This window comes from Argiope bruennichi, chromosome 1 (assembly GCF_947563725.1).
Source record: "Argiope bruennichi chromosome 1, qqArgBrue1.1, whole genome shotgun sequence".
NCBI lineage: Eukaryota > Metazoa > Arthropoda > Arachnida > Araneae > Araneidae > Argiope > Argiope bruennichi.
In genome coordinates, this window is record NC_079151.1 from 104,870,442 (window position 1) to 104,890,167 (window position 19,726).

At 31.3% G+C, this 19,726-nt stretch overlaps 1 long non-coding RNA gene across 1 annotated transcript; it reads left to right on the forward strand.

Moving 5' to 3' along the window:
• The first annotated feature begins 6,325 nt into the window (after positions 1-6,325).
• Positions 6,326-19,461, forward strand: LOC129978159 (uncharacterized). The gene is made up of 3 exons (XR_008785223.1): positions 6,326-6,504; positions 9,331-9,540; positions 19,108-19,461. It is a non-coding gene; the product is annotated as an uncharacterized LOC129978159 (long non-coding RNA).
• The last annotated feature ends 265 nt before the right edge of the window (positions 19,462-19,726 follow it).

The following is a 19,726-nucleotide window of genomic DNA, read 5'->3' on the forward strand; positions in this document are numbered from 1 at the left end:
CGGGTTCGAGTCCCGGTTTGTGCATGGTTGTTCTTCTGTTGTTATATCTGTGAGATGTGTGAATTTGCCCTCCTGTAAAAAGGGGTTGTGCAAGCGAATGAATGATGCGTGAGTGGCAAAGTCGTACTCTTGGCCCTAGTTGGCGCTGCTATAAAAAATAAGAGACGTTCCCCCTCAGGCTTAAATCGCTGTCTTCGTAACAGCGGGCTTGTCAGTGGCAAGTGCCATAAGAAACAAACAAACAAGTTTCAAAGTATTGCAAAAAAATTTCCACGTATGTTTCATATAAATATCTTAACAAATTGAAGGGTCGCGGTGGCCTGGTGGTAAGGTCTCCGCTTCGGAAGCGGAGGATTTCAGGTTCGAGACCCGTTTCACCGAAGAAGCATCGTGTAAGCGGCTCTGGTGTATGCCGAATCCGTCCTGGCAGAACGCCCTCCTGCTGATGTGGAGAGGGGGCTGCCAGCTCAGATGTCGTCCTCGCTGTCCTCAGGTAGTTTAAAATTACGAGGTCTGTCCTAAAATAGCTCTATTATTGCTAGTGATAAAGATAGCGATTTTAAGACGAGTTTTAGCGTCCCTTTTTTCCGATACGCTACCGAGGGCAAGAGTACATCTTAGGTGCTCATGCGACACAGCCCTTTTCAGGGGGCAAACTTTATTCATACATTTCATTCACACGTCCATACATCGCAATTTAGATTTGAATCAGAGAACGAACGCCTCTGATCCTGCACTCTCAGTGGTATTGTCTCGATTTGGAGGACTTTGTGGTTACACAGATTTATACTTGTACCAGTCATCACGTACACGGAGAGTCTTCGGCCGATCGGGTTCGAACGCACAACCCAAGGGAAGCAAAATCATCGCCCTACCAACAAGGATAGCTCGGCCGGTAAGAATTCTAGTTAACAGAAATATATTCAATGACTGAAAAGTTTTTGTTAACTTTTCGTTTCTTACTGCTTACACATGAAAATAGTAATATTTATTTAAAATCCCAACAACTGTATTCCTCAGAAAATTTCAGATATATATTAATTTGGTAAGCGTTTTCTCCTTTAATAATTTTTCATTCAAATGAGTCATAACATTTTTTACAATAACTAAATAGATAACAGTCTTCTTTGGAGCATCATTCGGTATTTACACTTCATGTATTCTTCATTCTTTAATCAAATTATTGCATTAGATACTAAGGTTTAAAGGCATTTAATATATATCAATATATTAGAGCTCTAGGATCTAATAGATACTCTACGAAAGCTCTATTAGTTGTCCATAGGCTTAGTATTTGTTTCCAGTAATATGTTTAAAGCAAGAGACTTTTAAAATATTGTATACAAAATAACGCAAAAAATCTCAAAGGTGTAGTATTCGTAATGAGAAAATAAATAATTTAAATGTAAACTTAAAATTGACGAAAAAGGACGACATTGGACGACATAAAATTGACGACATTAATTCTAATAAAATATAAATGATCATCATCAGTAAAAATGTACATCTATTACGGAGCCGATTGATAGCAGAAGTAATAGATGTATGATCCTCACTATTCAATAGAAGTCGCAAATTCTATAGACGCTGTAGGTAGTAAAGGCAGAATTAACCAAAAAAACTGACTTTAGAAAAATACAATATATATTCCTTATTCAAAATTGAGTAATGATGTGTAAAATTGCTAATCATGATTATTTCATATATACTTTGATTTGAAGTCCTGTTGAAATTTTGCACAAATACATTCACCAAAATAGGTTTTTTTCGCATAATTTTCATATTTATTAAAAATTCAATTTAAAATTCGAACTGTTTTGTTTCAGTGAAAGAAATTATCTTTATAATTAAACTTAATTGTCGAAATGCAGAAATTAATTAATTTAATATCAATCAGTTCATGAATGTTGAAATATAAAGTTGATGATTTTTAATAGTCTTTTTTAAAGATAGGAAAAATGGAAATAGAATTAATTAATTATACCTGCTGATGCCTTTTCATTAGATTTTTTATCTTTAATAATCCTCACGTCGAGTTTTTTAGCCGTAATTGGGAAAGTGAGTGTGTGGGCTTCTTTAATTGATTCATCTATGTAATTGCTCTCCTTGTTCCAAATTGGACTTGAGAAAAAAGGCTCAATTGGAACAGCGTCCTTTAAGACAAGGCAAAGAAGTCTGGTTTTACGCAATTAAAGTTCCCAAGAGAAATAATGCACTTACACTTGAATTTGCCTAAAGGTTTCAACTAAGATGGTTTGGAATTAGCTAAGACATCACATAATTATTGATTATTCCAAATTCCAATTATTGATTTCTTATAATGAAATAACTCGTATTTTAAAAAAAGATGAACTAGATTTATTTTTTAAAATCTTTGGTAAAAACTTTATTTTAAGCTATTTTCTTTATCTTTACTTTTTCGTATATTTCAATTCGAGTGAAACATTTTCGATTTTTACTTTCTCGTATATGTAGAATAGACAAAGTGTAGCAATCGTCAAAAAATTCGAACTCGAGATTTTGACGAATCTCCCTTTTAGACCTCCCAGTGTTCGAAAAACACATTTTTGGAAAATCGATGCTCTGTAAAACTCTTTTAAGTAAATAGATGAACTAAATGCCAATTTCAATGCGATGTAAAGTCAGCAAGTAAAACTAAACAGAAGCTTAAAAACATAGATTTTTCTTTTGCATTTTTGTTTTACTTAATCGTTATTTTAAAAGCTAACCTAATGCGCATGTCCCTCGTTTTGGACTTTAAATAAATTATTTCTCATCACGAAATTTGAAATCATATCATTCAATATGAAAACTATGGTAGATAAGGCACATTTAAAATTATACCGATCGCAAACATGAAAAGTAGACGAAAACGCAAATTAAATAGTCCAACTAACAGTTATTTTTCAACAGTTTCCTTTCTTGTTGACACATTATATATCAATAATTACTTTTAGAAAGATAAGATTTCATTTAAAATACCATGATCGAGATCATCTTGGATTCCCGGCAGAATGGATACAACTGCCACTTCTCTTATTACATGCAAGATTTTTACTAAATTTTAGTTCATCTTTATGACTCTCTATTGGGAACGAGATCGCATAAAATATTTCAATTTCCCAGTTGGCAACACCTATTTAAAATTAGTTTATTTTTGAGAAAAATAGAGATATGTTTTGATACTTTTCAGAACTAATTTGTGCGAAACGTTAAGTATCAGTCACGTATTACTCATGAATTGAATTGTAACGAAATTGAGGCTAAAGAATATTGTATCCAAACTGTACAGCAAGAATGCGTTTTAGTTGAGATAGATGCCTTAAAAGGTGGACGTCCCTTGCTAAAAAAATTAAATATTTCCTGTTTCAATCCCTTTCTAAAAAATGATTATTTGCGCCTTGGAGGAAGTCTACAATTTTCTGACATTCCTTCTGGTATTCAACACCCTTTATTATTGGATAGAAATCACTCTTTTGTCCATTTTGATGCACCATACCCACATGAGTCTCTATCATCTAGGGTGTATATATAATCTTCTCCGAGTTACGTTTTATCTTCTGGATTTTAAATTGACGACAAGCTATAAAACAAGTTCTTCATCAATGCCTACCTTACAAGCTGTCAAACGCGAAACGTGGAAGACAAATTGTAACTCCTCGACCTCTTGAAAGTTGTGTTGTCTGTTTCATTTGATTTTACTGGACCTGTGAATATCCGTTGTTTGAGACCAAGAGACACAACCTACATAGCACTATTCACTTGTGCAACATCACGTGCATTGGATATTAAACTTGTGTCAGAACTTACCACTTACAAATTTCTCTTGGCACTACAACGATGTTCTTTCCACAGAGGACTGCTACACTTAATCTGTACTGGCAATGCTACCACCTTTCATGTAGCAAATAAGAAGCTGATCCTGTTATGGCAAGCGTTGTCATCAGCTAAAAATCCTCAATATTACTCCCAAAATGAAATATCTATGGCATTTGGTATAAATTTTCATCCAGCTAGGATAATGGCACAAGGCTTAAGAGAATCTACAAGCAGCAGCTGAACTTACTTGACTGTGTTTTAAAAAAATGGTCAAAGGAATATTTACTTCATCAGCGATCTTTTCAGCAAGTTCGAAACCAGGACACGGCCGTTAACCACCGACTTGGTGATATCGTACTCCTGCAAAAAGACGTCCGAATACGATACATGTTGAAAAAGAGCAGAGTGATGAACCTACAACAGGGCCCCGACGGGAAGATACGGCCTTGCGAACTGAGAGTTTATAATTGAAAGGTAACTAGCCCGGTCTCTCTGGTCATCCCCCTCGAGGATGACCGAGGTGGGGCGGATGTTGAGAACGAGATTACATATAATAATTTAGTTGCCCAGTTGGCAACACCTATTTAAAATTAGTTTAATTTTGGAAAAAAAAAGATTCTTTGTTATTTTTCAGTCTAATTTATTACCAACAAATTAAACACTCTCTACATATCGCCAGAAATAGTTTTCTGCATATATTTAGCATTTTTTTTAGTATTTTGTAAATAAGTTTCAATAAAAATAATACATTCTTGAAAAATAATATTTCAAAGAACGATGCCAATAAAAAAATATGGAACGCAACATATTAAATGTATCAATGGAGGAAACAAATTACAAATTGTACATCTTTTTTAAAAGATTATTAATTTGCCTATAGTTTTTAATTAGACGCATGAGTCTTATTTCTGATTTTTTTTAAAATTTATACTGGATATTGTACCACTCTTACTGGCTCTCAAATTTAAACCTTTTTTTTTTTAATGATTATATTTGTGCCGTCCTTTCTGCCTGCGTCCATGGTGGAGGACAAACTATTCGCTACCTTGGCAAAGCCAATAATGAAAATAAATCAAATGAATGTGGCTTTCAAAAACTTTTATAATCTTCTAGAAAGTAAAAGTGTTATTAAAATTATTTTTAATTATAATTTTTACTAACAATTCATTGTTTAAAATATTAAGAAATATTTAAATGAATTATTTCTGAAATTTGCATCCAGTTAGCTCCATATTTCAAAATAAAATTTCATTTGATTACATGAAAATTTAGATCAGAAGTTAACAAACTCATGTATCAGCTTGGGGAAAATAAGAATGTAAAAATTTCAAAAATATGAAAGATTAGGATATGAGGAAAAAGAATTGTTTGCTAAATTCCATCGTCACAAACATAAATTACACCAAATTAAAAATAACGTATGGTAAAAATAACAATTAATAATTGTCAAAAAGTATTCTTAGATTCATTTTAAAATATTTGCGACATTATTAATTTTTGAGTCTCTAGTGTAGTTTAGTTTAGTTATATTCATGTCCCATTTTAAAGCAACACTTCGGGTATTTTGGGACGGACCTCGTAGTTTTGAACCGTGGTCAGATGACGAGTACGACATTAGAGCTGGAACCCTTTTCTAAACTTCTACACCACACGAACAGGAGAAATTTGACTCTGGTGGATTTAACGTGAACAACAGAACCCGCTTGCACGACGGTTCTTCGGTGGAATTGGGCCTCGAATGCGTAACCCTCTGATTCCGAAGTCGAGACCTTACCACTAAGGCACCGCTGCCATGAGAAGAAAATTAAAGGTGAATTACATCTTTATAAACATGAATTATACCAAATTATATATAGTAAAAATAACAGTTAATAATCGTCAAAAAATAATCTTAAATTCCTTTTAAAATATTTGTAAACTCATTATTAATTTTCTTGATGTTAAAGGTCCATCAATGTCCATGTGGTCGAGTCATTATTCTATGGTCGAAAAATGGGGTTCGAAATATGATGCTTCTAATGATCCGCCATCAAAGTGAGTTCCAATACTTGTTAAATCTATTTTGCTAAGATATCTTCACATTGATAAGATTGATCCTATTGAAGGTGCCCCTCAAATATACTGTCTTTGTATTCTTTTGATATGGAATAAAAATTCGGAGTGGACACAAAATGGTTTTGGGGAAATCATTGTACTCTTTTTTTTTTCAATATTTTCAGTTTAAAGTATCAAATTAAGCTGGTAGAAAACAACAAACAGCTGCTTAAATGCTTAGTTTTCTTGCTGCTTCAAACAAAATAAATTTATATATTAAATAAAGATATGAATAGAATTGAATGTTTTTTGCAAACGCTATAGCCCAATGAAACAGGCCGCTAGGGGGTAGCTTGAATTCATAGTTTGAATTCCTTTTTCAGATATAAAAACTCAGATTTCGGTTGTTTCCGCCATTTTCTCATTGTTTCTGAGATTTGAACGTATGAGTGTGTAATGAAAAAAAAAAAAAAAAAAAAAAAGAGCTTCTAGACGACTGATTGTTTTAAATAAGTAGCTCAAGATCTGTCTTTTATGCACATTGTGGAATGATATTTTAACTTTTTAGAGCAATTTCTGATGTTAGTTCGAAATTTGAAGAAAGACGTCTTTTTTTTTTTTTTTCACAAGTCGTATTTGGATCATCATTGAGTAAGTAATTCCTAGTCTATTATTCTGGTTGTTAATCTATATCTTATATCTGTTTTTAATACCTGCATAATTTCTTTCATTTGTTTTTCTATATGCAATTATTTCATGTGTATTTATGATCTAAACAGGGAAAAAATTGCAAAGTTTTTGGGCTTGTAAATATTTTGTAATCTTGAGGTTATCAACCCTTTGCAATCGGAAATAATTCGATGCATAATTATTCACTTAATGCATGTACGTATTTATTACACTAAAAAATAAATACATGCAACTGTTGAGTTTCCCTGAAAAACTAATTTACATCATTTAACATTCTGAAAGCATTTGTAACAATTAAAATTTAAAAAAAATAAAATGTCAATGATGCATCATCTTGAATGGTGGCTGAGTGAAGACATTCGATTTCCAAAGGGTTAAAAATGGATTTGATAAAATTAAGCGCAAGAAACTTATTCGGCAAAAATTGGAATGCTATAATAATATAAACTTGCTGCCGAAATTTCAGTCAATAATTCTGGATGGACTATGTTTAAATATTTACTACTGGACCATAGTACTTGAAAAATGTGATAAAAAAAATTTCACCTTAATCTTACTCAAAAATTCTTACGATATATTGAGTATATATTTCTATTTAAGTAAGAGTAGTAAGTGTAACACTTCAATCAAGCTCTTTTGCCAGTTTTTATATAGATTTAATATAAAAGGATATCTAAAACCGTTGAAATTGAAGGATTTGCAAATATCCAAGCTTTATTTCAGTACTTCGTTACTATTTTCTGCTGCTTTCAGTGTCCAATTCTATAATTGGATGCGGTATCTTTTCGTTGCAAATGATAATATTTATCTAAGTGCAATGGTTTTATTCCTCATAAGTGTCTTAATTTCATCATACCGCCTTACGGCAGTCGCGAAAGGAAATTGAAATAACTGTTGATTTCTGAATAGAATAGTTTAATTCGCTTGTACTATATAAACATTTAGTAAATTGAATAATTTAAAAACTGAAATGGGTGGCATGTTATTCATTATTTAATTTCGTATGCATTTGTGTAAGAGTAAGAAAATGTTTTTCGGATAAATTATGCAATGTATATTCTATGAAATTCAGAATCTCAATCTTCAAGCATTTCTTTTTTCTAAAGCAGCTTTAACAAAAACTATTTTTTGGTGTATTCTTTCATTAGATTTTTCAAGTTTGTCACCTGATAACATGGATTTTTTCCTTTATTGTGAATGATTTATGGAATATTGAGGGACATACTCCATTATCAACCTATTATAAATAAATTACTTTCAGATATTTAAACTTGAATACTTATCTGACTTGTGTAATGGTATTAAACACTTTAAATACAATTAAATATGATTCATGCATCGATCTGTAGAAATTTACACTTGAAGTAAAATTTAAAGATTTAAGAATTCTTATGATTGAGTTTAATTTGCTTTTAAACGAATTAAATATTTAAATATGAAATCATCTAATCAGGATTTTAAGCTCGTAAGTCTGTGGAATAAACTATAGGATGTTCATTAATTATAGTCGGGGTTTCCATACCTCATAACTTTCGAATAAAAAATATTACGCAAAAACCGATTACGTATTCGTAAATTACAACTCAAAGAATTTTATTAATGATATTAAAGTGTAAAGCTTGCACAATTTTCACTTTGTAGGCATTCAGCTGAAGGCGATTATGTATTCGTAAATTCGCTGAACAAATTTTGACTTTTGATAATCGTGCGGGTTCTCCGAGCCTCATATTCTACAGTTATGTTTATTCACTTTTTCTGACACATGAAAAGTGGATTCGTCACTGAAGAACCATTTCCGAAGGTAATTTTCATCATCTTCAATTCGAGTCAATATTTGTTCAGTGAATTTACGAATACATAATCGCCTTCGCCTGAATGCCTACAAAGTGCAAATTGTGCAAGCTTTACACTTTAATAGCATTAATAAAATTCTTTGAGTCGTAATTACGAATACGTAATCGGTTTTTGCGTAATATTTTTTATTCGAAAGTTATGAGGTACGGAAACCCCGACAATAATGGACACCCTGTATTAAAATTTAGATTTTTCAGCAAAGCTAAACTATTCACCATTCATATGTTTACTTGTAATATCTCACAAGCAAGAACTGCCATGTCATGAAGACATTAATTACCCTAATTCGTCATCAAAACTTTGATTTGGACGAGGTTTGCTACTTGGTAATGTGTTTTTGATTTAAAAATCTCCCTTTGTTAAAACTTGCTTCTAATTCTAAAACTTAGATAAGAATAATTTGAGCTCGTTTGCTCTTTAGCGATTGTAGAATTTTATATCTTCAAACTTTTATTTAAACAAAAATCTGCAATATTGAGCTTAAATGCTTTCTGCTAATTGATCTGTTATTGCAGTTGTGACTGTCCTTGAATATTAGGACTGAAAGATGGCCCGTTTCCTCAAGATCGGCTTTTCGAATATCCTTAGAGAAAATAATTAATTTTTCTTGCCTTATTTCTAAATACTTAAATGTCTATCCTTATTTCTATTGATAATGGCGATTGATATCTCCTTTGCATGAAACTTGAATAAAGATATTTTTAGAAAGCGCAACTTGTAATGAAATGTTTTTTCAGGAAACTGAGATTTTAATTAACCAATACGAGATGCCCAATCTGAAATGCATGTATTGTATTAATAAAAATTTGAAATATTTAAATTCCAAGAGGAAGGTATTTTAATACAATCGCTTTCATTACTCATCAATGTTTCAGCGGTGATTTTAAAACTGTTTTAGGCTTTTAGATGTTGAAATATTTTTTTTTCTTATAGGTGGGAGTTGATTACATGGTGAAGTTTGCATTTTTTATTTTAAACGTAATGAAAAATTCTCATTCTACCCTATTACGAATTGCAATCGAATGGAAACAGCGATTCTTGAGAAAATTACCGTAGATGTCCGATGGATTCATGAAAATTAAGAACAAGCCCATTCAGAAGTGCTTGAGATGCACGAGTTATTTCAATCTTCATTGAATTTAGGTATGTGATGAGTTGTCATTTTAACTTAAGTTTTTATCTTCCTATTGTTTCCTAAAAAATGTTCAGTACTAATATGTACTGTCTTATTTGAACTGTAGTTTATCGCATTATCAATGCTATTTTATCTAATTACATCTAAAATTTGTCTCATTATAATATTATAAACAGATCGCATTTAAAATGTTAGATTCGTTAAATGGAGTCTTAAAAACCAATACCTTCCCTTCTACACAACTGTTGCTGTAAATGATGGGATTTTTTTGAATAGGATTCTGTTATAAAATACAGTACATTTTTATGAAATGGTAAACTGGATACATCTTATGCATACTTTGAAATGCTAATATTTCATGACTAGTTTAAATAGTTAGCAAGATATCAATGAAAAAATATTAGAGATGGCGATAGTAATTTTAATTCGTGAATGTGATTGCTCTATAAATAAAAACTGGTTCTAGTGTAATTGTTTTATCACGTGGTTCATACAAAATTGAAGCTGTATATATCCAGTAAACGCTTCTTTGTACTAATACAGTATGTTACGCAAAAAATTCTTTTCATATAAAAAACTAATTAAAACATCCATATTTTAATTTAATTAACTATAAATTCAGACGTGGAAACTAAATTTGTTCAGGATCTTCTGAATGCAGTCGTTTCAGCATGGATTTTGTGTCGTACTGCATGTCACTCTTTCATGCCACCAAGGGCCTGATTCTTGAGTCTAAATAAACCATCTTAATTTTGGATCGCATTCAGTTAATAACACAGCAGCTCCACCTGCAGTTTTCATCTTTCAACTTGGTTAAAAAAGAAAACTTTGCATGAATTGAACTTATCTCCTTGGGTGATCTATTTTGATTTAAAATATGAATTAAGGAAGTTTTTGTTATGGAAGTAGTTCATCAACCTTTAGGTCTCTTATCTATTAATACTAGAACTGGACAGTGACTTCAGTTATTCAAAGTTTGGCCTTAAAGCTATTAAGTTGATAGTCTACTAATGCGGGAAGGCTAAATATAATTACTGAATGAATATCATTACAATCGTATATATTTGATTATTAGTAATACAAAATATTTGCACATTAATAAAATTTCAGATACACCTTTACAAAAAACAGATTATTTATAAGATTTCTCTTGTGTTAATATTTCTGCAGTAAAATAATCTCCTGATCCATATAACATTCGATATACTGGTCATTTGCCTTGGTTAATTTTGATAATCTGCACAGGCAAGACATTAATTGAAATAGGAACACAGCTGGAAAAATTATTGATGAAAAATCTTTTAAATGAGTGTAAGCGTGTGGATTTCTTTTAACTTGAAACAAGAAAAATATTCTCGGACTATTTTTTAAACCAAGAAAGCGTTCTACATTTATAAACGATACTTAAAATAAAGCGAAATCATAAGTCCCATACTGGAATCTTTTAAAAATGATTCAGAATCTTGTATCGAATTCGAGCCTACTATCTTCAAATGACTTGTACTCCAAATACTGAACCCAGAAGTATATCTAGAACAGGTTTTAGAATATTTAATTATTAGATTCAAATTGCCAAGTTAAAATACTTTATACTCTTTTAATATTAGTTGTCATTCTCTGCCTAATCTCAAATGCAACCTAAATTGGCAGAAATCATTTTGTTTCAAGTTCAATTGGATAAGTTATTTAACCAGTAAAAAAATACTTGAAATAAATATTTCAGAAATTTTATAAATCTAGCATATTATAAATTTAAGATTCTCTGGAATACTTTCACTATTAGAGGTTACATTACAACTGTGATCAACGGCTTAGATGGGAAAATCTATTCTTTTGGTTATACGAGAAGCTGTTGAATCTCGTCATTCACTCGGAACATGTAAAACTGCCGGCATCCTGGCCTAGGACTAGCGCGTCTTTCCCGTGATCTAGACGTTCTGGGTTCGAGTCCTGGTTCAGCATGGTTTTTTCTTGCCCTGTCTATTCTATGCCCTGCCTTCTATCTGTGAGCTTTATGAAAAACTCCTTGTAAAACGATCTTGTGCAAGCTAGTGTCATCTTCATATAAGATTATGTCAGATATCTACCCTCGGGTGCTCAGGGGTACTTACACTGTCTACTGAACCCCTCTCTCAGATCTTTTGAATTTGGTTTGAATCGGCTTTCAATACAAAGGGGATAGCAGCAGCAACAACAACAATATTAAAAACTAGTCTAATAGTTGCAAACCACTAAATAAGTTCATTATTAAAAAAATTCAGTTTACATTATTTTTTCTTCAATCTGATTGTAATTAACCGAATTATGATTTTAAAAGTTTACTTTCCAAAAACTTGTTTTTCAAATGATGGAAACGTACTATTAACAAGTTTGTCAAACCAATTAGATGTTCTGATCTTAGCATCAATTGTTAACAATGCATTTCGACTTAGGTTGCTAGATTGTCATTAAAGAGTTCTTCTGATTAGAAATGATTAGATATCTGTGAAAATTAGATTCCTGTACATTCTTGGACACAATTTCCATGAGGTTTAAACACTACAGAAGTGGAAACAAGTTCAATGTTTCATTACTGGCAACTGGATAATGCTCACCTTTTTACTGTCTTTATAACCGCAGAATAGTTGTCTAACTGTGCGTTATTGGAATGTATTCCAATTAATCAAGAGGTATTTAAGCATTTCTTATAGTAGCTCGTAAGAATGCCAATTCTTTCTTAACTGTCTTATATTCTAAATATACCAATTCTGAGGGTTCCGACTTTGATAAACTATTCCGAATATTGAACTTCCATAATTATATATTTACAAAAAATTTAAGACAGGGAAACTTGGGAATTTCAGAATGCTTCTGTTTTAATGTTCAAAAGATGAAGTTAAGATTTTTATAATGGGAGATAACTAAAGGTACGAGTTTATAGGTAAATGAACGAGAAAACTTCAGATTCTTTTGAGTACTAGTATAGACGGATATTTATCAACCCGAGTGCTTATTTAAAATAACTAACACCTGAATTATGTTAACTGATTGAGGGAATAATACGCAATCAATCCAACTATTTTATATTGCGGAACATGAAGGGCGGGATATGTATAAAGTTAATGAAAGGAACCAAGAAAAATTGCCCCAACAAATGTTTCTAAGTTAGGGCTTATAAAGAAGCTTTAACTTGTACTTTGAACACTAGGAATGTGGGAATACACCTGAACTTCTAGAGAACTTAGTTTCGAACCAGTTTTCTTACATGAGATGACACAGTAAATATTAATCGTATGTATGGAGAAAAAAATCTTCAGCATTCTTTAATAAAGCTGATGTTGGTTTTGTAAGCGGAATCATTTTGAAATTTCTGTTTTAAACATCGTAACAAAATATGAACTTGAATGCTGAGTAATTGTTTTGCAAGAAAAGTTTGAAAAGAAATTCGGATATTTCTTGGTACATCTTTGGAGTGGCAAATAATTGAAGCTTTTAAGTTTCTTTAGAGTAGAATAGCCTATTAGACTTCTGACACACAATTGAGCTAAATGAAAGTGATTGTGCTTAACGAATCTTATGATTTTTAATGCATTTCCAAATTCATTTTAAATGTGGAAATTTTGTTTTTCTAATGGTTTAATGGCAATTATTTTGTCTTCGTATATTCAGTATTTTTCCTCTCCTTGCTTGTATCAGTTTTCTAATTTTCAATTTAATAATTTTCAGACTTTCAATTCATTCAATATATCATTATATCAGTTCTTAATATAATATTTAATCTCGAATTCATGTATTTAACCTCTTCAGTCCTGACTTTTTTAAAAACTTTTAAAAAATTTGATTTCAAGATCTTTCACCTTTATTACACCTCAATAGCTTATGGGGAAAATATTTGCTGACAAAATAATTTTAAGTCCCATAATTTTAAGGTACACATATGTGTACCTCAGGTCTTAAACAAGTTAAAGCATCCTCTACAAAAAAAATTAATTTTCCTGGTTACTTAATAGCTATACCTTTTCTTATTCTAAGGCCTTATAAAGGAAAAAATACAATTTATTGTATTAATAATCTATTAAAGCTTATTTTGAATGAAATTTTAAAAATATTACGTAAGTAGATACTGCATTTTGAGCACTTAACTCTTCTCCTAGAGTTACATCCTGGCGCCCTGCATTTTGATACATTCTTATCATCCATGTAATGTTGTAGATGGCTTGACATATTTAGTCTTGTTTCTTTTTAATTGGGAAGGGACAATTTTTCTTGCTCTTTTAGAGGTATTTTCACCAGATGGTTGTAATTAAATCTCCGGTGGTCTTGTAGTTGCATTTCCATCATTTGATGACCCTTGTATTTTGTTTTCATTGAAAGATGATTTTTTACTTGTTCTTGGTTTCCTTTGAGAATTTCCTCGTATTTCAACAGGCACCAAATTATATGCATTTGAAATTGCAATACGGAAATGACATTTTCGGCTCATTCCTGACAGCTCAGCTTGTCGCTTTGCCTTCATTTTATAGTATATCAAGCAATCGACAACTACTAAATCTACAAAATGCGTGACTGTTCGCGGCGATCCTTTTTTGTAATTACTGCATACCGGTAATATACAAAATAATAGTCGATGTCTCCCATATTATGCTTTTACAAAAGCAGATTATTTTATCAGCTTTTTCTTTCAATTATTTTGTCTGTCTTCTGCCTATTCCAATTGACTCCTTATCTATACATGTGGATAGGTCATAAGGCAATAATCACGGATTTATCATCTTTTTACTTGACAAGGCACAATTGATTATTGTCTGTGACCCATTCATCCTATTTGCCAGGTTTCATTATCTTCGATACATGAGAAATTTTATTGCTTCCTCTAAAATACCTTTTCTTGAACTACCTTGAAATACCTTTTCTTTCTAATATACCTTTTCTAACTCCTTTCGCGTTAAAGCCACTTGACGTGAAAAACAATTATTAGCTTATAAAATTCCGTATATTTTATACATGTCGGTTTGAAATATCAATTACTGACAAGATAGCTATAAAATTATATTTCTTACTAAATTTAAAATATAAATTTAAAAATATTTTTTATAACATTACATAACATAAGAATGATTTATAAAAAAATATATGCAATATATTCAAGGACAAGAAATGACAATTTGAAAACAAGCGCTCAAAAGATAAACAGCGCAATGGATCGCAAGCAGTCAGAAAAGGGGCGCGAAAACACCTGGGGTACACATGTGTACCCAAGTTAAATTTGTATTTTCACTGATTCTATTATAGATAACAAGATATAATTTGGTAATGACTTCAATCAGACACTTAGTATTTTATGAAAACATATACAAGCGTTTAATAAATATTAAAAAAAAATGTACTTATTTGCTGTGTGTTCTGTTCAAGGCCATTTTCATTGTCTCTAATAGCGATGGATATGAAAAAAATATCGAACTGTAGTGCTATTTATTGATGCGAAATGGAAGCTACACTCATAAATATTGAAATGTATGCATTATTTTGTCAATATTTAACTTTGCCGGATAAGAAAAAATGAAAAAAAAAATGCAGGTACATATGTGTACCTCAGGACTGACGAGGTTAAAAATTCTACTGGATTGACTCTCGAGTATTGCATTTGTTTAATTTTCTTTCTTGTCATATTTCCAAATCTCAGTGCACCTTATTTGTGGCTTCAGTTTAAAACATAGTAGCCACGCAGCAATTTATCATCTAAAGATAAGTATTATGAATTATTGCAGTATGTTATAACAATTTTTGAATGCCCTTAAATTTTGAAATCCAAATCTTTGTAAGAATGTCCGATCTTTCCTTTTCCTTTCGTAATTTAATTGTTTTGAAATAAAAGGCCTATGTCATGGGACTTTGACTTGATTGTTCAATATCAATGCATGGGACTACTGATGGCTGCAATCTCTGCATATATAATATAGTAGATGTCATGAAACTGCATTCTATAAACAAAGCCTGGCCATCATGCAAAACAAATTACTTTTTAACCTGCGATGGTGCTAGTTCAAGAACAATCATTTATCTCAGCTCTAATTTCTTAAATGTAGGCCTGGAAACCTTTAAAGAATATAAAACCTATAATGAATACATATTGTTGAATATAGATATATGTGAATATTGCCTAAATATCGCAATCGTGTTTATAGAATTTTAAGGGATACATTGAATTTGGCACTAGAAAACAATCGTTTGACTGCACCCAGCATCTCTAGTGATAAATTTTAATATCGGCAGTAAACTTAATTTCAACACAAGGACATTTGTTTACAATCTTGGAAATCCCAGATTATTTGTTCTTCTGTTAATCCATTGTAAATCAGGACAGGATTCAATTCCCCGTGACCAATTTGGAACTGGCTGCACCAAAAACTGTTTGGAGTGGTCTAACAATGCAGAATCTATATAGATTATTGCTTACATAACCAAGTCACAAATAGCATTGTCCCAATGGTCTATTGTGTAATTGCAAATTCAAACAAATCAAAGCTGAATTTAAGTAAAACCTGGTTTTGTGATAGCATCAAACATCTTTGTATTTGAATGGTTGAACTACTTATTCTACTTATGTTTTCTACCTGAAAGTTACCCGAATCAAATGCTTGTAATGTCTGTTCATTTGTTGATTTAGCTTATTACTTTTATGTATAATTATAGAATATAGTATTGCATGAATTTATATTTGTCAAGTTTTGTTTGCGAGAGAATTTAACTTATGCATACACTTAAATATTGTCTTGTATACATTATATTATGTTATTTACTAAATGCTTTGTAATTCTTGAAATTGCATGCATGAATTTTAAGGGACATAAATTGTCCCTTAAGTGACCTACTTTGCTGCTTATGCATGCATAAGTTGAAAGACAATTTCAGAACCAGTTTCGAGGCTGGGAGATGTTTGAACTTTATAAATATTGTTGCGAAATTTCGGAGGGTTCGTTTGGATAGTGGAAGTTATATGGTATGTAGAACGCTCAATCAGCAGTAGAAAAAGAAACAACGACGTTTATTTACACAAAGACACACAGGACAGCACAAAGACGACAACTATATACAGCACAGAAGAATTATCTTCAGTCGAGACGTGCAGGAACAACAGACTCTACTGTAAACAGTAGCGCACAGCTTAGTTCAGCACTAGCTTGACTCCGTCGCTGCTCCGCTTATCCCTGGAAGACCAGTTCTTGACCGTCGATTCCGACTATTCTCTGTCGCTTCTGACTACTACTGGTTCACTACTACTCAATTCACGATGACTCCCCGGCAGCTGCAGCTCCTTTTCTAGGTCTCAGGAGGCGGGGCTAGAAGCCTCTCAACCAATCGGGAACGTTCGAGGCGTAACTCGGTTCCTACTGGACGGGACGGGAAAATTCTCAATGTTTCGAGAACAGAGAAGTATTATTCAAAGTGGAAGGCGATCAAAAGATAAATTTTAAAAATGATTAAAATATAGTGCAGAATAAAATTACTTATCTTACCTCAGTAGCCAAAAAATTTAGAGATGCAAATTCCAGAATTATTTTGAAATATGTATGTTTAATATGTGCTAGTTTATAATTTTAGTAGCTTAGTTATGTTCAAAATTCAGCAAATATAAAAATGTATGATAATCGTGTATTTTCATTTAGGATGGCTAAAAATGTTATCTTGACTATTTTAAAAGACAATATTAAGACATGCAACTTATATAATAAAATATTTTTGCAGTATCTAGTAATTATAAAAATCATTAAATTCCTTGTACATATATTTTCCAATTGAATTTTTATGCGATTATATTATGAGTAGAAATATTAACACGACAGTGGCGAAAAAATTAAAATTAATGCTAGCAGTTTTTAGAGTCTTATTCTTATTTCTCATCCATTTAGATTTCAGTTTTTGATTTCCGTTACTTTTTTTCAAAAAAAATTATGTATCAAAATAATTAACAATAAATATCAAAATGACCATAAACTATTCACACCTATAATGTAAATTCATGATTACATGCTTATTTTTTAACCAGAACTTCATTATTTAATAGATAATTCCAAGCTTTTTTTTTTTCATTTTTGCTAGATTTTATTCCTAATTTAAATAAACTGCAACAAAGAAATGTCATTACAAAAGAAAATTATACTAACACATCTTTATGATCGTTTCAATTAATTGAAGTCCAAAAATTGAAAGGCACATGCTTCTTTTAAAATTCCATTTCTATATAATTATATTTCTCTTACCGAAATTTGAACGTGCTTATTTTTAACTAGATTTTACATGATTTCAAGAATTATATAAATTGATAAGTATTATTCAAATTTTTAGAATGCTAATTTGAGCGATGCTAATGTATAAATAGCTCTTCATGTATATTTTCATAAGTCATAAATTAATTCAAAGAATAATGATATTGCAAAATTGTTTAAATAATTTAAATTTCGGCTAAATAATATTTGTGTATAACATTGAAAAACTCTCCCATACACTTTTTAATAAATTGTACTTTTACAGGTTTTATTCATTTGAATAACAAATGACGGAATATGATCAGTGCCATAATATTCATTCTGTAAATGAACACTATTATATATTCAAAATGGTTTTTTGAAGTACTTACAGTGAAATGAAGGTAGCTCCATTTATTAGAAGTTATGGGAAGAGCATATTACCTTGTGGCGAAAACATGTTTCATTTGCGGCAAGAATTATGTCGCCCTAGTCTGACTAGGTTTGTAAGGAAACAAAACCGTTTGTCTTGTTAATTTGGTGCAAGAAAGCTTTAGCACGTTTGGTTAACCTCATTTAATTACCCTTTCAATTAAAAAAAACTTTTAGAATAACTTAAGAATATGCTTCTTCTTTACTTTCTTATAACTTGAAAATATAAGTACATAATGCAACTGACTCCAATATACGAGTAAACTAAAGATACAAATTTTTTTTCTTCTACTACAAATACCGTCAATTAATCTTAATGGCGCAGCGCATTTAATTGCTATAGTTCAGCAGCTTTCTTGCTGTCTAATCCTCCAAGACCTCTTATTTGTCGGCGACTCCGACTCCTCTCACACACACACAACTTTTGAAGATCCACACAACTTCTTCCAATACACACGACACGACTTCCTCGCAGCTTCAGATTTCCCGTCTTTTATAGCTCCGGGAGGCGGGTCTAGAATCTTCAGACCAATCAGGGCGTAGCTGGCTGTACCTCGTGTTTTAGTGGATGGATCGTGAAAGTTCTCGAACTTTCTGGTATTATCCATTTAGTCGCCAAACTCGCCAAATTTATCGCCAAGCCGCCAAATGCTCGCCAAGTCTGTCGCCAAGCTCTAAGTTCATTGATCTCATCACGTACAGGACCGATCGTACAACGGTCTTTCTTACGATGACTCTATTCGTGCCGGGTAGCAATATTATAGGTTTGTAACAATATGTAGTTATACTAGACGCTAATGAAGGCGAAGGCAACAACTGAGAAATGCAATCTTCTGCTTGTTATATAAAAATATATGCTATATTTTGATTGAAATATCTTTAAATAAAATATGATAATGATTGATTTAACTTTTTTAGGAATATTTTTTTCTCGAAGTAGATAATGTATACATGATCTGGCAGGAAAGAAGTAGCTCCAACAGATTACAGCGTGTTAGATAATTTGTAAAATATGTTACTGAGTGTAAATACTTCCCTATTATGTAAGAACATTTATCAAAAAGTATTTTCACAAGAAAAAGAAAAAACATTTTGGAATACATTTTGTGATTTTTCGAAAATCTAAATATTGAAGTTTTCTGCTTTTTTCAACAAACTATACTTTATTTATTATCGATTTCTATAATTTGTGTGAAATAAATATTTTTATATAAAAGATATTTTTACTATTAGAAACATATGTGTAACATGACCTACTATCCCAATCTTTTTGTTGCATGATATAAAAAACTGTCGAAAATAAAAGAATTTTATAAGATATTTTAATTTATCTTTATTTATAGAAACATAATAATCATAGCTTAGTGATACTACTTATATTTGCTGGCTAGAAGTGTTTACTTAATGACAAGGAAGGCAATATTGCATCGTTTTTGTGACTAACATCGTTTTGTGACTAATTTCTTATTCCTAATTGTCAATAGCATTTTGAAAAAAAAAATTTTTTTTAGTTGTAAACTGCAATTTCTAAGAAATA